Below are 20,969 nucleotides of genomic sequence, written 5' to 3' on the forward strand. Positions count from 1 at the left end.
GAGGAGAGGAGAGGAGAGGAGAGGAGAGGAGAGGAAAGGAAAGGAAAGGAAAGGAAAGGAAAGGAAAGGAAAGGAAAGGAAAGGAAAGGAAAGGAAAGGAAAGGAAAGGAAAGGAAAAGTGTGTGGTCTTCTAGTATGTATCCTTCATCCTTGCATCATTTCATGTTCTTTCTCACTGGGAAACTGTGATGCAGAAAAAGCAGAGGAGACTCACCAACATAGTGATGACTGGAATGCTTCACCCTGTGAAGTAAAAGGAGAGGAAATATACATTACTTGATAATACCCATAACAATTTCAAGGATTAAAAAACATGTCATAATCACCCTGAATCCAGGTTCTTGTCTCTGGACTTCCCCAGAAATCATTTCTTTCTTTTATTTTTTTTCTTAATTCTAAATTGTCAACAATCTAGAATAAAGAGACCAAAAAAAAAAAAATAACTTTTATCCTACCAATATGTGGGAAAATATTACTAGTCCCAGCTTTATAAATAATGCCTTTATTTAGATTTACTGTTGCTACTTATATTTCTAAATAATCATCATTATGTGGTTATATTTATTGAAGTAGATTATCAAAATGCATAACACAGTTTTTCCATTAACTCTTTCACATTAATGAGTTGCTATTTAGTAAATTACTATTTCCCAGCACTAAAAGGAAGAAAGCCAGTGGCCTGAATGATATTCCAAAGTGCCTATTAATAAACACCCAAGGCATATATTAAAATACTTGAACGTGAAGGTCTTTGGGAAGTACATAAACATGTGAACTGGGGTTTTTAGAAATGTACATTAACACTTTCATGTCTATAGCATAGTGCTCAATAAATTCTTCTAGGTTTGCTTATCACTCTAATTTTCACTGTATTTTAATTTGTGGCAGTTTTGCAGTGATTTTAACTGAACCAAAGCCTTCTAGTTTCTTTGCTTTGTTAGGAAATACTGAATGATCATTTGCAATTTTACATCAAGGGTTTTCTGAATTATGCTGTTCCAGAGTTCATTTCAGTTTATTAGAAGCACTCAAAGACAGAAATGTCCTATAACAAGCATAGGTGGTAAGGTTTTACTTTCTAAAATTCTTGATATATTAATAAACCTAATTGTTCAAAAGTATAATCTATATTTTGAAAGATTTTTATTCATTTATTTACTTGAGAAAGAGAGACAGAGAGAGAGCACGCGAGCAGGGGGAGGAGCAGAGGGAGAGGGAGAAGCAGATGCTGCGTGGAGCACAGAGCCCCACAGGGCGCGATCCCAGGACCCTGGGATCATGACCTGAGCCAAAATCAACTGACTCATCCAGGTGCCCAAAAAGTATAATCTATTTAATGCAGTAACTATGATTTCTTCTTTGATGTTGGTCACTCTAAAACTTAATATTTTTAGTTGTTTAAACATTTTATGTAGAGGTAATTGAGTATTTACATGCAGCTGTAAGGAACAATATCAAGACCTCCCACTTAACCATGACCCTGTTGCTCCCGATGATAACATTTTGCAATACTATCACACAATATCACAACCAGAATATTTACATTGACACAATCTAGATACAGAACATTTCCATCGTGAGGATTGCTCACATTGTACTTCTAAAGCCACATTCTCTTCCCTCCAGCCCTTACCCCTTTCTTAACTTCGGCCAAAAATGTTTTTCATTTCTAGCGTTTTGTCTTTTAAGAATATTATATAGTTCAGGGGCATCTGGATGTCTCAGTCGGTTAAGCATCCAACTGTTGATTTCGGCCCAGGTCATGATCTCAGGGTTGTGGGATGGAGCCGGTAGTTACAGAGGAAGATTTAGGCACAGTATGGTCTTGAGTCTTGGCTTTTTTCTATAGCTAATACAAGGACAAGGACAAGAATAAGAACTCTAACAAGAGTCTCTAGTCCTCCAAAAATGAGACACCAGCTACTATTACTCTCCCTTCCTTGTATCTGGCAGGATACAGTCTCCTTGATAGTGAACTATGAAGTGACTTCTCAGTACTCAATAAGTGAAACTGTCAAGACTGACAATGACAGTCTCTTCAGTGAAGATTACATTCACTATCCATTGAAGAAATATATTGGGTGCCTACTATGTGCCTGGCACATTAGGCACTAGGCAGGGCTGGTTACATAATTTGTGGGTGCAAGTGAAAAATGAAACAGTGTTGCTGCTTGTTCAAAATGCAGGAACAATATCATTAAAGGTACTAACATACAACACTTGCATTTTCTTTCACTCTCTTTCTTGTCCTGTCCTGGTACATGTTATTTGCTCTTCAATGTTGCGATCACTCAGGCAATGGGATACTCCACTTCCTGGGCATCTTCCCTTCCCACAGGCCCATGCTAGAGCCCACAAATGGACAGGCCACTCCAAGGGATTACAGTTTCTGTACCAGGACATTCTTGGTTCTTCTTCAGGTAGGGATGAGAGGTTTGGTAGTCACCTGTGAATGTGCTATGGTTCTTCCAGTCTTCGCCAGGCCCAGCTGCCAGCAGGCTGTGCCCTCAGACACAGGATGCCATACAGCTAATCCCTGCACACAGGTGCCCACCAGGTGTGGAAGGCAGTAAGTATAATTGGGCAGGGGCATCAAGGGACAGGTTAAATAGCACCCAGCATGCCAGGCATGGGAGGCTGGGCAGTTGAGAACCCATGCTAGGGAGGCAGGCATGAGGCAGGACCATGTAGTTCCGAGCCTGTGGGGCATGTTCCATTGTCCTATAGGATTTCACTTACAAAACACAAATAAATTCAAAGACAAAACTCTTCAGAACTTCAGTACGGCAACCACAAAGCATTAAAACTTCAAGCATAGGACCGTTTTCAGCACAGCGCCCTGTGTGACTGGGCTGGTCTCAGCTGGGAAGCTGGCCGTGGCACTAGGCACATGATGGCGGATGGTGCAAGGCCTGAAAATCCTTTTTAAGATTTCAAAGAAACTGGTTTAAATTTTAAAACTTTAGTTCTTTAAACATATATTTCATGTGTTTTGTTAACACACGCTCAAGGAATTTGACTCTTTTTTAACTAAATTGTCGTGTTGTTTTGACATTTGGAAGACAGTAACACTTTCAAGTGGCTTTGATGAGATGGGTCTGTTGAATTACTTTACTTCATCATATCTTGGTATTATAGTAAAGACACTTATTCTACTCTCATAAATTTCTTAGTGATCCCATTATTATTTTGTAATTATTCCTTCAAGACATAAACTAAGTTCCATTACTCAATAGGGACTATTTTATTTCATCTAGAACAAAGAAGCTGCAACATATTTACTGTCAGTGGTGAACTGAAAATCCTCAGATGGCTCTTATCAACATCCTTATTCTTTTTTTCTGTGTTGTTTAAATAGTTTTCTTTCTTTCTTTTTTTTTTTTTTTTTACTGTTAGTGATACGCAGCATTAATTCTGTGTGCTGAACGCTATCTCCATCGACATGGATGTCTAAAAGAATTAGATAAATTGTATTGGCTTCAAATTTTTATTTTCTTGTAAAAGTTATTTTTTTTAACGATCAGATAAAATACTAAAAGTCAAAATGTAGATTTTTATAGGTGATTTTGAGATTTGGGAGTGAATTCTAATACTAGTGTAGATAAATATCAATGGTAATAGAGTAATTTTTATTAAATGCTATTTCCATGTGAGAAAAATATGTTACCAGATTTATGTATCCTCACCACCTCTAATGTTTACATTTAAACGTCTTTCAATTTTGCAAAGTAGGTATTATTGTTTCCATTTTACAGATGAAGAAATTGAGGCATAGCAAACTTAAATGATTTCCCCGAGTGTAAAAAATATGCCAAACTCAACACTCAAGTTCTTTCCACCCTGCTATGTAGTCTTCAAAAAATGTCTTCTCTTGCAAAGAAAGAAATATTCTTATTTGTATAAATTTGTTAAAAAATACTGTTTTAAAGATGGATGATTCTCATGGGTGAGTGAATAATTGAAAGTTCATTATTTGTGGTGGTGCTGTTTGGCGGTTTTGTTTATGTATGTAACCATTTCATGTATATAGTATATATATTCATATACAATATCTTATATATACACATATACAATACCTATACAATACCCAACATGTATAATGTGTGCACATATACTATACATATATATACACATATACAGTTGGCATGTATAGTGTACACACACACACACACTATATATATATATAAACACCTCTAATCAAGAATAAAGTTAATTTAAAGAAGTATTTGGGAGAATTGGTTAAATATATTCACCCATTTGTGTTATATTTGTTTTAGAAATAATGCAATTTGACAATAACTGTTGAGTCTATTACTCTCAGATACACTTGTCCATCTTGGAACTCACAAACGGAGATTTCGAAACTGAGGACAGAGGGTTCTGTGATAACTAGATTCTCTAATGATGTCCTTTGGCACAGACCAGGAAGACAGCATGGTACCAAAGCTACAGGGTAAGTTATTTTTAACATTTACATCACAAGTTAGTTTGGGACTCGCTTATTAGTCTCTGTCTTTGTTCCAGTGCTTCTAGAAACTGACCAATTCCACAACTTTCAGAAGGCAATTACCTGCAATATTAGTGTGAATCTCTGGAAATAGTAGGCCTGAGATCACCACATAGCATCATTTTTTCTAAGTGATTAGAATGTATTTAAGATATTCACTTATCCATTTATTTGGGATCATCTAATTTCATAATTCTTCAATATTTGAAGACTTTGAACCAAATATGGTATGCTTGAGTGAGTTTGCCTATGTTGTTCCCCTGTCTTACAAAGAAGGTATTTATATGGTTTGAAAAAAGAGGGAAAATAAATAATAGAATCTGATAATTTTCAGTATTACCTTTATTTTCTATATTGAGAAGCAACTTAGCCTATGGTTAAGAGCGCAGACTCTGAAATCAGCTTGCCACATTTTGAATCCCAGTTCCATCCTAGTAGCTCTGAAACCTTGAGAAAGTCACTTGAATCCTCTCAGTCTGAGTTTCCTAGTGTTGCCACACGCAAAAAGGTAACAACAGTGTCTGGTAAACGTTATTCGGCATTAACTATTAGTAATGTTTGATTTCATATCATTGTTAAAGGTGAGAGCAACTTTCCAGAGCCTCTAGTCTTACAATTAACTCTCAACAGAGAGACAGGAAAACTAAGGTTCAAAGGGTTTTCATGACCTAAGTCAGAGCCTATCAACAGATACATTAGAACTAAAATATAATCCCCTAGTTCTCAGGCAAGATCTTTTTCTTTTACTCAACATTTTATCTGAGTATCAGGTTCTTAATAGTTTTGGGCCCTTCTGGAGTAGCCTATACTTTCACATATACTTCCTTAAATCCTTCTACATAAAACATTCTTCCTCTCAAAATTGTTCTGGCTGCCTCATATTCATCCTTCAGGATTCAGCTTGTTCTGACTCCTTATTTGAAAAAAAACTATCTTGAGTAAACTCTCAACTCCCAGCTGTTCCAGGATTGGGTTATACCTCCTCTTAATTGCTTCCTCAGAACCCTGTATTTAACTAAATTATCTCACTGGATGTATTTGCTGAACCTCTTATATTTCTCTCTAAGTAGATTAGCTCCTTGGGGCAGGATCTATATCTTCTACAGTTGAGCACCTGTCATTTACAACTGATACTACTGAAGAGACTAGGAGTGGAGGGCCAGCATAGTCCACCATAACCTTTCTAACTCCTACCCTACTTCTCTTTTTCCTTTTCAGCTTTTACCTTCTCTACTTACGAAGACCGGTAGGGTCACTGTACACATAAGGCAGAAAAAAAATTTTTTTCTTAATTTTGCTATATTTGAGCCAGATCCTTGACTTACAGCAGAGTAACTCCAGACCACAGGTTGGTATATAATTTATCTACTGTTTTGTCACTGATGATCAGAGTGTCTCCGCACTCTAACTTTCCAAAGTATTTTCCATGAAAGATTATGAGGCATTTTGTGAAACAAAAATAATACCAAAGAACACTGACAGTGGCTACGAAAAAAAAAAAAATCCCATGTTTAAATATGGTCAGGAATTGCTACATTGTCCCATCTTGGATATCATGATGTGCTATGGTGTATTAGGAGACTCACGATGATCTGTATTCAACAACAAACAAAATTTGTTCACATAGATTTAATCTAGATTTGCCTCAAATTATTTGACCAACAATTCTTAGTTGCAGTGACTCATGGCTGTTGTGGTCTTTGGTTCACACTTGAAAAATCATGTTCTTCTCTAAAGCCACTAAACGCTAGCAACTACAAGTCTCTCTACAGAAGACAATCTATACTGATCCTCTAGTGAGTAGGGTTTGAAACTTTTTTAGATTCTCCTTTGTTAATTCTTCCTTTAATGATTTGAGACATCATCATTCTGATTGATTCTTTTTTGTTTTTAAAGATTTCATTTATTTATTTGAGAGAGAGAGAATGAGAGATAGAGAGCACGAGAGGGAAGAGGGTCAGAGGGAGAAGCAGACTCCCTGATGAGCAGGGAGCCCGATGTCGGACTCGATCCCGGGACTCCAGGATCATGACCTGAGCCGAAGGCAGTCGCTTAACCAACTGAGCCACCCAGGCGCCCCATTCTGATTGATTCTTAATAAGATTTTTAAAATGCCTTTTAGGGGTGCCTGAGTGGCTCAGTTCATTAAGCGTCTGCCTTCGGCTCAGGTCATGATCCCAGGGTCCTGGGATCGAGCCCCGCATCGGGCTCCCTGCAATGCGGGAAGCCTGCTTCTCCCTCTCCCACTCCCCCCTGCTTGTGTTCCCTCTCTCGCTGTGTCTCGCTGTCAAATAAATAAATAAAATCTTAAAAAAAAATAAAATGCCTTTTATACAAGAGATGCTAAAACAATGTATGATACTATAAAGCATAACAATTATTAAGAATATTTTAAAAGAGAATACCACGGCCCATTTTTCTGAATCTTGGCATACCTTCCTGTGAGTTTATTTATTTGCTGTCTTAAATGAACTAATTATATTTCATTTGGATATTGTGGAGTTTATAGTTAACTTTTATTATTCATTATTATGTCTTTAATAATTCTTAATGTGTTTTTTATATACAGCCAGAACAACTTGGGATACATACTCCAGCTCATGTAGCCCTCGGACATTTGAATTTGGCAGTCAAGGAACAGTGTACCTGTCACCCAACATGTTTGCCATGCGTGGTACTTGAAATTTAATGTACTTGTAATTTTTTCTTGTATTTTTATTAAGTCCTCTACTTGTTTTCACATTTTTCTCTGACCAACAGATGGGCTGATTTCTCCTGTACATGTTTCCTTTGTTAATATATGTAATTCAATAGTCAGAGAAACTAGAAATTAGTTGGTACCACGTTTTCAAAGGAAAATGTTTTCTTCAAGCTGCATTTTATTTCTGAGTTGAAAGAAAACATAATACTTTCTAGGTGACTTATTTACAAGGGGAAACATAAGAACCCGAGTTTCAAAGATAATAATGTTGGTGGTATTTTCCCGATAATCGTAGAAGCCTAGATCAACACAAGGTCACTCCCAGACCCTTCTCTGTAATTGCAGTCATTATTCCTACCACTCAGACATAGGTCAATTCACTCAAATAGAGAGTTTGTCCAATTGTATTTTTCTTCCTCAGCTTGTTGTCGATTTGACAGATGCTTATGTTTTATGAAGATGTAAAATAACATTTTGAAATTAAAATTTGGGAGAATTAAGTAATACAATGTAATATTAATATCTTTGGGGAAAAGTATCTTTCTATGCAATTCTCAGTCCAACAATCCTACCAATCCAGATAGGCTACCTTGAATCCGGGACCTATCTTGCCCTGAACAATATTGGTTAATCTCACCAAGTGAGAGCTTCATCCTTCTATAATAGATGTGTTCTCTGTATGTGTTTACCCAAGCTCCCTAAGTTGTTGCTGGCTGGTACTTTTCTGGTTAGAACAAACTCTTTCCTTATTGACTAGTCATGAACCTGACTGAATGTCTCAGGTCTGGGGGTTCACCCAGGGATTGCTGTATTTTCTCACCTTTATTCTTAGGGAGACAGAGCATTTCCCTCAGACTTGAGGAAGGAAGTCAGGTGAATCAAAGTTGTCCATGTAGCCAGCTCATAGCAAGGAGGCGCAGGGAAGTTAAAAGCCTCATTTAATCTACACAACAGCTACAGATGGTAAGAACAGAACATTCTACTGGTTTATCCTAAATTCTGGGCCAGAGATGTAAAACTCAATCTCATGAATGAACTCTCTTCATTGCTTGGTTCTGTTGCTTCTCACCACCAGTCATAAAAAAAAAAAAAAAATATGCTTGGATATTCAAAACACAGTTTTCTTGTTTCTGCCTGTGCATTCGAATACTCCTTTATTTCTCACCAGGGATAACCTCTTTTCTTATGATTCACATTTTTCCTCTTCCTCAGCTGCTATCCCACTATCCCAAATTTCCTTTTTCCCTTAAAACTTTCCTAGTTAGAGTGTTCCAATATCTGATTGTTGGTCTCCTCCTCAGGTGGATTTTTATACATTGATTTATTTATGTTACAATTTCATTGCGAACTTTACATTTCCATTTCTCCACCCAACGTCTGCCTCCCGTCAGATTGTGAAATTTTTTCCATTTTTCTTGAAATTCTTTAAGGTGCTTAGTGGGGTAGGGCCTCTGCTTTTCTTCTCTTTCTCTGTTAGACTAAAAGGATGGAATGCAAATATTTTCCCTCCAGGGAGGCTTTGGGAAGGAGAATGAGTTTTTCAGCAGCTAACGATTTGTACTCTGGGTTTAATGGTCCATTGAAGTCTATTAAGTAATAAGGAGAAGAAAAGAGGGTTCTAAAGGAAGGTAAAAGGGGATCAACCAGAATAAGGAAAGGATTTCCCTGGGACTACAGGGAAGGCTAGGGCAGTAAGCCAGGGAAGGATAAGACTGACAGAAAAGAAGCCTGGGAAGTTAGGGGCAGGTGGGAGGGAGGGTGGTCAACGAGGGAAAGCTCAGGCACAGCTAAGAGGCTGCACCTAGTGAAGAACCCCAGGAGAGGTCTTGTTCTAGGGCCCAGAAGGCTCCAGAACTGAATCAGAGCTCACAGGCTACTCCATAAACCAGCCTTCCCCGGGGCTGGCGTCTCTTCTTTCCTTTGCTCAGGAACTTGGATGTGGCACTTCTGGTGCCCACAGAATTGACCCTGCAATATCCAGCACCTCACCAACTCTCCTATTATCTGTGCCTGCCACTCAGTTTGGCCACTGACATCCAAATGTCTAAGACAGGATTCCGGCATATAGCATCTCTATGTCATCTCTGAATTTTTTATCTTCAGCACAGATTTCTCTTCTGATTTCAACTTCCCGTTTGCACATCTACTCAAGTATTATGGACATCAAGAAACGTAATACATCCCAAAGTCAACTTCTGGTCTTCCTCATTTGGGGAAATGGCATCTGTATCTATCCAGTTGCTTAAGCAATAAACTGGAAGTCATTCCAACCGTACTCAAATTACTTACTTTAAAGAAGGTTTTAATGAAGAACTATTTAGAAAGGTGAGGGTGAGTTTAAAGAAACCACCAAATAACATTGTAGTGTCTCTGAAATAATGACAATGACAATCAGAACCCATTCTTAGACCTGAATGGGGCAACAGAAAAGAGCAATTACTGACACCGGAGGCAGAGAGCGCTGTAGAAAGGCTCTAACAAGATCATTGTTTTTCCATCTGATGGATGGGCACAGCCCCCAGCACAGTGTGGGGGTGGAGATGGGAAACAACATCTCAGTGTTACTCGGCTCTGCACCTCAGAACCCCACCACTATTCCTGAAGCCCTAAGTCAAGAAAACAAAACAAAACGTGACTGTTGATGGAATCCTAGAGCGTGAGCTTCTCAGGGCAGAGTGGAGAATGGTGATGAGTGAATCAGGATGGACAAAGAGAAGAAACAGAGCACAATCACTAGCATTGTCTTGACTTGTATCTGATTATTTCATGCCAATAACCTACTAAAACTGCTCCAGGAAGTCCTTGAACTAAAAAGAAACAAACAGGGGCACCTGGGTGGCTCATTTGGATAAAGCATCGGACTCTTGATTTTTGGCTTAGGTCATGATCTCAGGGTCATAAGATCAGCTCTGCTAGAGCCTGCTTAAGATTCTCTCTCTTCCTCTCTCCCCGCTCCCTCTCTTAAAACAAACAAACAAACAAACAAATGTGGAGGATGGGGCACTAGACAAAGTGGAACCTGGGGAAGAGACTCCTGGGCTGGGACAAAGATTAATGATTTCCCCACTGCCTTTGTCCAGCGCCTATACATGAGGTGGGGGAGAGAGCAGGCTGGGGGCAATACATGTTTATCCAACTCTCAACCACTCAGAAGCTGATATTCTTACGGGCTTGTTCAGTTCAGTGAGAGCATGAAGCACCTCTTGAAGATTGGTTCTGTTGTGCTCACTCACACACTGACATATAATCAAATGTTTTACTTTGGTTCCATTATCTTTTCACCAAAATACTTTGAAAAAAATATGATTGACATCCCCAAGTTGATTCAGTTGAGGACAAACAATCTTCAAAGCAGACTTGTCTCTCCCTGATCTGGCTCAATAGCTTGCAATATTAAATTCATAAATTGAATTACTTCTGCCTCTGACTGACTTTTCTTGAAAGCAAATGTTACTCTCTTTCTTTTTACATAATCAATCATGGATTAAAGTAGGTAACACAGGTCGTTTGCTATGAATCAATTTCTCTATAAAACCACAAAAGAGAAGGTCAGAAAGAAGAGTGTGAAGACTCTAGATTGCCAAAGTAAAAGCCTTGCAAAGGAAATTAAACCATGTCTTCCTTTGGCTCCCCGAAAACTGTTTCCTCCTCTTTTTCAAAGTTATTGTGTGGGTTGTAAACCTTATCTTGACTTCTTTGACCTTCATCTCTTCAAAAGATGAAATCTAAATCCCCTCTCTTGGCTGGACTTGGTGACTCACCATGAACTTTAGAGCAAGGCACACATGACTACCGATATGACTTACAAGTCCAGTCATAAAAGGCTGACTTTCTCTTTCTTGGGACACATACTTTTGGAGCCCTGAGCTGCCATGTGAGAAGTCTGGCTGTGTTGAAGTGGCTATGCTGGAAAGACCTTCTAGAGAGAGACAAGCTGCAGGGGGAGGGGGGGAGGGTCCAGCTGTTTTAGCCCCCAGCTCTGTTGTCATGGAGACAAGTCTCATTTGTTTACCAATGAACACAAAGAACTTAGTAGTTTTTAGAGCATAGTAGGTGCTCACTACTTTGTTAAATAAATAAAATTTGTCCTTTGGGTTAGACTTTCTGAGATACTTGACACTTTCGAGAAAACTACTCTACCTTGTGAATATGTGATCATGTAGACAGACATCTCAGAGGGAGAAATCTCCACTAGAAGATAAGATATAAATAAGATTTCAACAATTTCACGCAAAAGCAAGCCAAAGTCTTACACCAGTCTTCAGAAAAGTCCTAAGACTTTAGGGTACTTCTCCTTAAGCAATCGCTAAATTGGTTTCTCTACTTTTCCATTATTTCTACCCAGCACATTTCTTATGATTTCTAAATTTCCCACTCTACAGAGTTGACTGGAACAAAGGTCAATCAGAAACCCCCCCCAACCTAAAAAAAAAAAAAATTGCTTCATCATTAGTAGGGATGTTTTCTCTCAATTTTACTGAGGAGCAAAAAATTATTTTCTAAGAGTAGAAATTGAATCCTATTCCTATTATTTTTACCCCTGGTTTTAAAACCACCAAGAGCAACAAAGTAAAAACAAAATAAAAATAGTTTTGTAACTTAGTGTATTTCTACCTTTTTTGGATATCTTCTCAATCAGATGATCAAGAATTCTGAGAGCTTAAAAAAATTAAATAAATAAAAATTTAAAATAGAATAAACACCATAAATAAACCTTCAAAGTCTAAGCAACACAAAATGACCATTCCTTCTCTATAAAATAAAATCACAAGTCTGGGCTTCTGATTTGCAATCACAACCCTAACAAAAGTTCTACAGTGAGATGTGGGTAAGAAATCATGTTCATGATTACACACAGTGCAGAAAAAAATCCTTTGGTGAATACCTGTCACATGCATGAAGCTCTCTACCACTACTGCTGCATCCATAACAATTCAGAATAAAATAGGTCAGATAAACATCACTCAATCACATTTTCCTTTCCTCCTGGGATCATCAACATCCTAGTTTTCTCCTGCTGCCCTGAGCCTGATATCAGCATCCTTTTTTTTTTTTTAACCTGCAAGATTGTGATTAAATATTTTTCCCCTCTGTCAATACTTTTAGTAAAGAATGAACTAAATAAATTAAATCAACAGATAAAAGAGCATATGGATGAATAAGCCATTGCTCCCTCTCATCACTGTCCCTTCTGTAAATGACAGATTAGCTGCTCATCTAAAATCTGTCAAGCAAATGCTTTGAAAATTCAGATAAATTAAAAGAATTATAAGACAGTCTTATTAAGCAGAAGTGATGACAGCATCATGTCCTGTGGTTGCATTTATTGAACTAAAGCCTGGGGGCAACAATCTTGAAATTTTGAGATGAGATTTTTTTCAAAATTATTCCTTTTTTAAAAAAATATGTATTTATTCATTGTAATAGTCCTACTCACTAATAATGCTTTTTCTTTTCAAGATATTTAATGGAAAAATCCATGATTTATTTTTGTGTTTCCATACAGCCTTTCCAAAAATGATATTGAAAGACCTAATAAGTTTTATGTTTCAGAAACCACATACACACTTCTTGCAGAAACTCTGCGCTAGGGAAATTTCCACGGGCACGAGGCAGCCCAGAAGTCACTCAGACACTCATCTTTTCCTCCTCTCGGCCTCAGAATTTAGATTTGTGAATAGAAGCAGAGTTAGCCATGTGTTAAAGGGGGCAAGACAGATTTCATTTAGACTACTGCATCAGGAGAGACTCTAGTATAAAAGGAGTTCAACTCTGATCTGTATGGAGAAGAGTGGATGTTCCAAAGGGAGAATGGGGGAGTAGGGAGGAGGAATGAACAGAGGATGGAGCCGTCAGGGAAATGGACATTCCTAAAAACCAGGTAGGGGCGCTGTATTCTAAGAACTGTCATGCAGGTCAGATGTTGGATCTGCATATATCTTAACAGTAAATTCTTTGGGCAGTCGTGAGCTTTTCCAGGGAGGAACTTAAAAGGGGAGGCTGGATACATCCGGGGATGTTGGAAACCTTGAGCTGTTTGCAATGACGCTACTCACATCTCTTGGTGTGTGCGGTAGGGGTTGGGAGGGCGGGAAGCGATGGTGCACCTGGGAGTTGTGGGGACAGTATCATTTGTGCTGAGCGTTCTCAGTTCTACAGGCCAAGGTGGAATTCTAGTCAAGAAGAAAGGGCAGAGGAGCCTGACTGAAATTTGGCCGAGGAGAGTCTGTCAGACTTGTGGTTCTTCAGTATGGAATGCAGGGGTCAGTCTGAACAACAAAGTCAGACCCCGCCTCAGTGACAGTGGCTACGTACCAGTCCAGGACTGCTCTGGGTTTGTTGTGGAACCGAGACTGAGGAAGGTAAATGAGTAGACAGAGCAGAATGGAAAGGTTTCTGATGGTGCTCACCAAGACCCCACACTAGACTGTAGGAACTGTTACCATTTTCCTTGGAACTCAGAACAACAGGATCATGAATCAGTCCTTGAAACCAGTTGTTTTTTGTTTGTTTGTTTGTTTGTTTTCTACTGTTTCTTTTTAGTGGTGTAGGCAAGATAAGGATTTGGCTTTTTGTTCATACTGATGATCTGAAATTTTAGAGAAGAAAAGGAATGAAAAGAAAAATCATAGTTTGTTATAATTCTCTGAAAGATGTTGAAAAATAGGGGAGTGCTCTCACTTTGTTCCCTGACTTGGGGAATGATTTTTCCTTCATCTATAAATATTTATGTCTATCATATATAAGACATTGTTCTAGAAACTGGAGCATGTAGATGAAGATAAATGAGAGGAATGGAAGAGATAGTTTCCTCTAAGGAGCTTCCAGTCAAGGAGAGGAGAGAGAGCCTTTACAGAATTTTTTTTTTTAAAGATTTTATTTATTTATTTATGAGAGACAGAGAGGCAGAGGCAGAGGGAGAAGCAGACCCCCCCACAGAGCAGGGAGCCTGACGTGGGACTAGATCCCAGGACCCTGGGGTCATGACCTGAACCGAAGGCAAACACTACCAACTGAGCCACCCAGGCACCCCGAGCCTTTACAGAATTAACTATAGTATAGTTCAGAAAATGTTAATGCCTTCACAAAAGAAAATGCACTAAAAGTTGCCAGGCTTCGATATTGCCTTTGATAGGAAGAATTTATAACTCTTGCATATCCTAGTTCATTTAATCTTCAGAACAACTCTATAGAGAGAAGAATTTTCTGGAGGTTATCAGGAGTGATCAGAAAGAGACATAGAGTGTTGGGAAGAAGTATGGGCAATTTTACATAGGGTGGTCAGGGCAGCCTCAATAAACAGGAGATATGTAAGTCAAAACCTGAGGAAGGAAGGTGGGTGAGTAAGCCCTGGGGAAACCTGTGTGAATTGCACTCCAGACAAAGGAGAAGGCAAGTGCAAAGGCCCTGAGGAAGGTATAGAGCGGGCCTTTTAAGAGGCTGGTGGTGAGCAAGGGAGAAGAATAGCATGTAAGCCAGGAAGCTAACAGCCAGGGGCCTTGCAAGTTACCACAAGGACTCTGACTTGCTGTCTGTTAGTGAGAAGGCTCTGAGTGGAGGAGAGACCTTGTCTGGCTTAGGAACTATATACCAGAGGGAGGGAAAGGGCAAAGCAGGCTGTTAGAATAAACCAGGCTAGTGCTGAAGATGGCCAGACCAGGGTAGGAGATCAAGCCAGGACCTTGGTTTCACTGACATCCTGTTCTGAGTTCCTTCCCTGAGATGCAACCAAAAAAAGAAGGCCAAATACAAAGCAAACCGTACTCAAAAAAGCACGTGTCATGATTCATAAACAAGGAGCAGGTTTGTGGTAGAGTCTGTCTGTGGTGGGTGTTGGGGAATGTGTAAATGGAAATTCAAGGAGAGAGGGCTAGGAGAATCATTACCTCCTCTCTACTTTCTATATGAGCTTTATCTCCAACTTTTAGGTATTGAATGATGGAAGCAGGAGGGGGAGGAGAAAGCATGCAGTGTTAGGCGGGGCGGTGGTCAGGACTGAGCCCAGGTGGGAAGGGGAATATCAGAAGGCAGAGGGGATGTGACTACATAATTGCTTCAACTAAGCTCACAGACTAGGTGGAGAATTTGGGGGAAACAAATATACATTATTACTGGGGACTGAGACAACCAAGAGTGTTAATGATGAGGTGAACTCCAGCCCCCTCCCCGCCCAGTACTGATATGTATGTGAAATTCAACAGTAATTCATATAAATTGACTGCTGTTGATGGATCCCTTTCTCTGCCAGAGACTGGGCTAGAGGTGCACAAAGTTGAAACAGCAACTTTGTTTCCTACCTTCATGGAGATTCGAGCCTGATGGAAAAGAGAGACAATTAAATGTGCATTTATACAACCACACGCCAAGTGTTTTCAGTGGGGAGAGGTGCATGCAAAGGATATCCAAGAAAGGAGTAAAAAGGAGGACACTTGATCTGGAGGAAAATAATCTTGAGACTCAAATCACACTAGTACAAGTAACTGGCTCTGCACTTCTAGCTATTCACCTAATCTCTTTAAACTTTATACTCTTTTGCAAAATAAGAGGGTGGGACTCATGTCTTCAAGGCTCCTTAGCAATTCTAAGTGCCTAAACTGTTTGTCTTGTTATGTTCACCAGGGCAAAAGTTTAAAGCAACCAGGCAGCCAAGAGAATTTGCAGCTGATAGGCTTCTTCAACATTGGTTTTGGCTCCCATTTATTTTATTATGAAACTTACATTAAAACAAGTACGGTAATTGTTTGAAACAAACAACATTACTCAGCAACATTTCAAGGGTGCCTGACTGACTAGATGGGTAGAGCATGCAACTCTTGATCTCGGGGTTGAGTTTGAGCCCCACATTGGGTAGAGAGATTACTTAAAAATAAAATCCTTAAAAAAAAAAGAAAGAAAGAAAGAAAAAGAAAGCAGCGTTTCAGCTATGTTGCCATGAAAAGACTTTGAAAAGCTCAGAAAATACAGTTTCCTCCAACATTGTTTTTCCTCTTTTCTACAAAAACCTTTTGTGCAGGTTTGACTGCAAGATTGTATACTAATTTGACTCTCTACATTATGGAACAGTCTTTAACACAACACTGAGATATGGGCTTATCTAGAGGGACAGTTTTTGAAAGAAATGCTGCTTTGTTTTTCTAAATTATCCAGAACAGAAGTAGCGGGCTGATTTGTTGATATGCAGATAAATATCGGGTATTATTTAGCCAGCACCAACCTGCCTGAATATCTTTCCGCCGCTCTGGGAATATTGAACCTAAAAAAATAATAATAATAATAAATGAGGAACTTTGTTTCCTAAAGAATAAATATCAGATATTAGATAGTACCCTTAGGAAATAGGAAAACTAGATAAACTCTATTTTCTTACACAAAAGAAAATGCACCCTCTCCAAATACTGAAAGTGCTCTCTGGGTGGACCTCTCAGGGTTTGAACGTGTGGGCAACTGAGAAAGAAATAAAAAAGAGGCACTGAGAAAGAAATGAAAAAGACTCAATGAAATATTCAAATTTAAATGAGAATTCCAGTCAGATATATGTGGTTCGGTTTTGGAATATCCTTCCCTCAGACATCATTTTGGTTTCCCAATTTCAAGGCCAGTCTGTTCACGGTCTTCACTTTCCCAAACAATCCATCCGAACACTTGTTTCTGTCTGTTAACTTGAGCCACCAGTTCCTCTGTTCCAGAACCTGGACAGGATCGCCGGACGGAAGAACCAAGCGGCACCCAGAGATCTTGGAGGATAGGAGGTTTATTTAAAGCTGGCGGGCTCAGAGGAGAGTGGTCTCCAAAGGTCTGAGCCCCAAGCACAAGCAAAGGGGGGTAATTTATACACTTCTACTTGCACATATTTGACACTTTTGGCGCATGCGCGAAGCGGGGCAGGGAGAGGAACCCGAAAGAGCCCTGGGGCAGGGACTGGCACGCCCCTGCTGGCTTGGTCGGCCATCTTAGGACACAGATTTTTCCTCTTCAGTTCCATTGCCCTCTGGGCCACTCCCCTTACCTTCCATTCGTCCTTACACTTCTATCTACTTTGTTCATACTATTGCCAGCCCTAAAGGGAGGCCTCCCCCTTTATAATTCTGTTCCCAAAGAAACAGTTCTTCTTAATCTTTCCCTCGTGGTGATCTCTGTAGCTAATACTGGCTAAGAAAACATTTCTCTTTTGAATATTTTATGTTAAAGAGGGTAAAACCCTGTCGATAGCAGCCTTTATAGGAAGGGCAAAGCATCTCTGGAGGTTGCTGATCAAAGAGAACATTTTGGGTCTCACTGCCTCCCCACCCTGCTTGCCCTACTTTCCTCCGCATAAAGAGCAAGCCTTTCTTAACTGTGACAAGGATAGTTGCTTCTTTTGCCCAATAGCATGTCCCTGTTGTGAGTTTCTGTTGGCACTGCCAAGTTCTAGGCACCAAGTGGAAGAGGCCAGCGGCATCTGCCAGAGAGCTAGCGACAAGAGCCTAGGCTTGGCAATATGTCAGCCTGCACATCCTACACCCACAGGTCCTTATGGGAATGGAAAGAGACACTCCGGAAGAGCAAGATTCATTTCATACCAACCTAACCCACATCGATGCCCTTCTCAAATCTCCCTATTATGTTGAGAAACAGAGCAGAAGCACAGAATGGGGATATTTGCTGGAGAGAGGATTCCAGGTGGTGGGGGGAGATCATAGTACCAAATAGACACAGGTTAACCTTGCAGGTGGTCCGAGCAGGTGCACACCGTGTGGTAAATCTTAGGAGTCCTAGAGACATCCATTAATCTAAAAGCACTCTACATGAAATGTTTGAAATGTCATCTATAGAGATCCAACCTTTTGCAGGTCTTCTGCTACCTGATAAAATGCAAATACTTCCAGGAAGGGATATATTTTAAAATGTATTCATTTTAAATGAATGCACGCAAAAGGATTTACATTTCCCCTCGTGAAATTCAGCATGTTTTAATTCACGGTAGGTCAAAAAGAGATTTTTCACCCAACCAAAGAGGAGAAAGAATTGATAAGAGAATGTAGATAAAGAAGAGTCAAGCCATCGAAGATAACTTTGGTAGACAACCTAGCATCGGAATAATTCAATGCAAGGCATGATCTGATTAGCAGTGTGTTCTTCATGTTCTAGAATCTTGGTCCTGTTTTTATTCTACTTCAGTTGCATTAAGGACAGCCATAGATAAAGAATTTGACTATTTTCCAGAGGATGCTATATTATTATAAATCCAAATAAAACACCATAATATAGTAAATTTCACTCCTATATAGAAAAACTACATGTTCATTATTATTTGAGGTTTTAAGTAAATTTCTTAAGACTCTGCATAATTATTTCTCAGAGCTCTCTATGTTGCTGATTATGCAGAGTAATATGATTTATTTTTGAAAAATGCAAACTCTAAGCACATGTCTTCAACAATTAGCATTTACATAAGTTATGTTTTTAAATTATAATTAGAAATTAATGAGTCAAGGGGCGCCTGGGTGGCTCAGTCGTTAAGCGTCTGCCTTCGGCTCAGGTCATGATCCCAGGGTCCTGGGATCGAGCCCCGCTTCAGGCTCCCTGCTCAGCGGGAAGCCTGCTTCTCCCTCTCCCACTCCCCCTGCTTGTGTTCCCTCTCTTGCTGTCTCTCTCTCTGTCAAATAAATAAAAATCTTTAAAAAAAAAAGAAATTAATGAGTCAAACATATAAAGCATGCAACACAAAACAGGAAAAATAGAGAAAAAAAGAAAAAATACTAGAATCAAGGAAAGATAGCATCGTTTTATATAGTTTTTTCTTCTCAGCTTAGTCTAATTCTCTAGATTATGAGCACATCTCATTCTCAACATTTTTGTTATTGTTTTATAATCAGATTCCTGATATTTAATATTGCAAAAATAAAATTCAGTTATTTTTTAAATCATAAATTAATAATCTCACTGAATTTAGCAATCTAATTATTTCTTGCTTTTCAAAGTAACCAGATTCTATTAGAACTAGAAAGTCATCTAAGGCCTTCTTTGCTCTCAGATTGTTCTGTATCAACCCTTGTGGTATGGTTTCTTGTTGGATTTTCTCTTAGTGTTTATATAGGTTACCATACTTTCTGCCATACATTAGTCTTGCATGAGAAATTTGTGAACAAGTAGGAAATTAACTTAAAAAAAAAATCCAGACTATATTGTAAACAACTGATTTAAGAAAATACAGTGAGGCCAGCCTTCTGATTTAAGCCATATCACTTATGGAAAGCACTTTGGTATATCTGGTCTCCTATTTTTTTTCTGGTTGCAATGGGTAAACTCTAGGTCTTTTCCAGGTCAAAAATTCTAACTAGAACATAAAAAAAAAAAAGTAGATGGTAAATTCCAGGTACAACATATCAGACTGGGGGTCTGAAACACCCTTTATTGCTGTTTAATAGAAAGCTTTTATAAACAGTAAGTGGAAAGTAGACAAAAGTTAATTTTATGGCATAAAAAGTTAAATTATTAATTTTCTTAAAAATAATGGATTAAATTTTTTTGAAATAAGAGAATGAGGCCATCTCTTCTGAAGAAATTCTTATATATCTTACATTTTCTACTATAAAATAACTATACTAAATAGATAAGGAAAACCTTATTTTATATTTGAAATAACAGCTATTTCTTGTTAACATGCAATTTTAGGCATTTTATTTATGTACTTACTTTTAGTTTATAGCACAACTTCATTAACTTCATTGAAGTATAATTTAAAAGTAAAAAAAAAATCAATAATTTTAAGTCCACAATTTGTTGATTTTTACTTGAGATAAAATTCACATAACTTAAACTATATCAATTTACTCATTTTAATGTTTGAAAACCAGTGTTTTTTTTATTAGTTCACAATATTATACAACCATCACCTCTATCTAATTCCAGAACATTTTTATCACCAAAAAGAAACTATACTGATTAAACAGTTGGTCCCCATTCACCTTTCCTCCAGTCCCTGGCAACTACTAATCTATATCCTGTTCTCTATGAATTTACCCATTCTGGGCATTTCATATAAATGGAATCACATAGGGGCGCCTGGGTAGCTCAGTCAGTTAAGCATCTGCCTTTGGCTCAGGTCATGATCCCAGAACCCTGGGATTGAGCCCAAGGTCCATCTCTCTGCTCAATGGGGAATCTGCTTCTCCCTCTCCGCCTGCCACTCCCCCTGTTTGTGCTCTCTCTCTCTGACAAATAAATAAATAAAATCTTTAAAATAAAATAAAAAACTGTTTCCTAACCCAAAATTTTGAGGATTTTCACCTACATTTTCTTCTAAGAGTTTTGTAATTTTGGATCTTACATTAATATCTTTAATACATTGAATTAGCTTTTTGTATATGGTGTAAGGTAGGTGTCCAAATTTATTTTTTTGGATTGTGATATGAAATTATCTCAGGACCATTTGCTGAAATGACAACTCTTTTTTCTCATTGAATAGCCTTGGCACCTTTCTCAAACAACAATTGACCAAAGATATATGGATTTTTTTGTGGACTCTCAATTCAATTCCATTGATCTATGTATCCATCTCTACATCAATACCACACTGTTTTGACTATGGTAACTTTGCTGTAAGTTTTGAAGTCAGGAAGTGTGAGTTCTTCTATTTTGTTCTGATTTTTCATTTTTAAAAAATTATTACTTAGGATATCTTGCAATTTAGAGTATGAATTTTAGAATCAGCTTGTCCATTTCTGCCGAATGGCAGTTGGAATTTTGATAGACTGCACTGAATCCATAGATCAGTTTTGA

General features: G+C 38.5%; 1 long non-coding RNA gene across 1 annotated transcript in view; it reads right to left on the reverse strand.

Annotated features, from left to right (window-relative positions):
- Positions 1–131: 131 nt before the first annotated feature.
- LOC141372725 (uncharacterized) overlaps positions 132–20,969 on the reverse strand; it is a 289,174-nt gene continuing 268,336 nt past the window's right edge. The window contains exon 4 of the long non-coding RNA XR_012378126.1: positions 132–243. This is a non-coding gene — a long non-coding RNA (uncharacterized lncRNA). The remainder of the gene's footprint in view (positions 244–20,969) is intronic.

The sequence above is a fragment of the Callorhinus ursinus genome, unplaced genomic scaffold (genome assembly GCF_003265705.2).
Source record: "Callorhinus ursinus isolate GAN/ISIS: 27379988/994484 unplaced genomic scaffold, GSC_fseal_2.0 scaffold5, whole genome shotgun sequence".
In the NCBI taxonomy this organism is placed as follows: domain Eukaryota; kingdom Metazoa; phylum Chordata; class Mammalia; order Carnivora; family Otariidae; genus Callorhinus; species Callorhinus ursinus.